The sequence below is a fragment of the Coturnix japonica genome, chromosome 7 (genome assembly GCF_001577835.2).
Source record: "Coturnix japonica isolate 7356 chromosome 7, Coturnix japonica 2.1, whole genome shotgun sequence".
NCBI classification, from domain to species: domain Eukaryota; kingdom Metazoa; phylum Chordata; class Aves; order Galliformes; family Phasianidae; genus Coturnix; species Coturnix japonica.
The window spans coordinates 2,105,309-2,107,110 of record NC_029522.1 but is presented as its reverse complement, the minus strand read 5'-3'; positions in this window follow the sequence as shown (position 1 = coordinate 2,107,110).

Below are 1,802 nucleotides of genomic sequence, written 5' to 3'. Positions count from 1 at the left end.
TGAGCTAAAGCTCTGCAGCTTGAGATGCAGTATCAGCTTCTTCCTGCAGGCTGTGCTTATGGACAGCTTTTGTAATCAGCCGTCACTGTGTTCTTAGTCCTGTCCTGCTTCTCTCACCTTATTCATATTGAGGAAATCATCATTGCTTGCATTTGTATGTGCCTTCAATGAGATTATAGCAACATAGAGTAGGATAACCAGTGAACAGCAAAATAACCAGCATATATAACAATATCCCTAAGAATTATAAACCACATAGATATCTGCTTGTATAGGTTTATGATACCTTTATTAGGTGCTAATAGTGTCTGAAGCATTTCAGTGACTGGAAAGACAGATTCTTGGCCATGCAGGACTTGGAATGCAAACAAGTATTTGGGGAGGGGCGGCAGTGGTTATGCCTAAGCAGTAATGATGTTGGCTACATAATCTTAATTGGCATAAGGAAGATGCTGGGGCTTTTTCTGTTATATTGTTGCCTTGTTTTCCACAGTTGAAGGTAAACACCAGTGAGCACACCTGCTGATGTGCTGGTTCTCTAACTATATACATTGTAAATTTGGGGCTGATTTCCCTGTTGCTTTATCTCGGGCTGCAAAATGAACAAGAAATTGGAATAAGGCACGCACAAGAGAAAGCATGGAGATTAGCTCAAAGCAAGTTGAACTTAGTTTGAACAGGTTTTATTTTGTTCTGCCTGAAGGCTTTTGCTGTGCACTAGAAGAAATCCCATCAGTCGGTTTCTGCATACCTTGTTTGCATTAGTTTTTCAGCATGTTCCTCTCTTGGTTTTCTTCACCCTTGTCACATATGAATAAAGCTTTTTGTTGGATTAAGCTGTCACAGTGGGATGTGCAGTGGTGCTGCGTGAGGAAGTTACAGTAAGTGTCCCTTGCACAGGTGATCAAATAGTTATGTGTGTCCCAGTTCTTCTCCTCCTACTGCAGACCTGGCCAGTCAAGAACATGGTTCTGTCCTCCAGTAGCTTTTATGATCTACCAGCCTTAGCTCGTTATGTTGCAATGGCATTTTTGAGATAACCATTATTTGTAATCTGTGCTTATTTATAGGACAAAAGAGATGGGAAATACACACCCTGCTTGATAGACAAGCCTCCTATAACACAGTGGTTCTAGCAGCTATTTAGAGCAATGCATGCAGTGATGCACAAATACTTCAGATTAGGATTAATTAATTTTGGGTGGGGAAGGAAATCCACCAGTGACTTGGCACATGTCTATACATATGCCTGGTGAGGCTCTTGCTGCTGCCAGAGTGCTCTCCCTCTGGCTGAGCACAGCAATGTAGCCTGCTTCCTAAACAACTGCTTTTTTGGGTAGAGAATCCACCAGTCAGTTTCAGCAGGTGCTCATCTGAGCCCCTTCCCACAGGGAGCTGGCACTTATTAAGAATCACAGAGTGGTTTGGGTTGGAAGGAACCTTAAACATCATCTAATCCATGGTTTAAGGATGCCTTACACTGGTATAACTTAAGCAATCCCGGGTTGCACACAGTTGATCCAACCTGGCCTTGAATGCTTTGAGGGATGGGGTATGATGCTGCTCTACCAGATACAAACCAAATGCAGTGGGCAGCAGTTACGAGGTGCTTGGTTTCAGCTTACTGTTTCAGCTAATGTTACTTATTTATTCTTGCTCTGACATAATTCCAACTGAATGCTCTTGGAGTTGGAGAAACTACCACGTCACTTGTGGTCAAATGGTATTTCAGCTTTGGAAGTGAGTCATCCCCTGTGAGCCAAGGAGCGCACAGTGACTCCCTTAAATTGCATAGCAGTGAC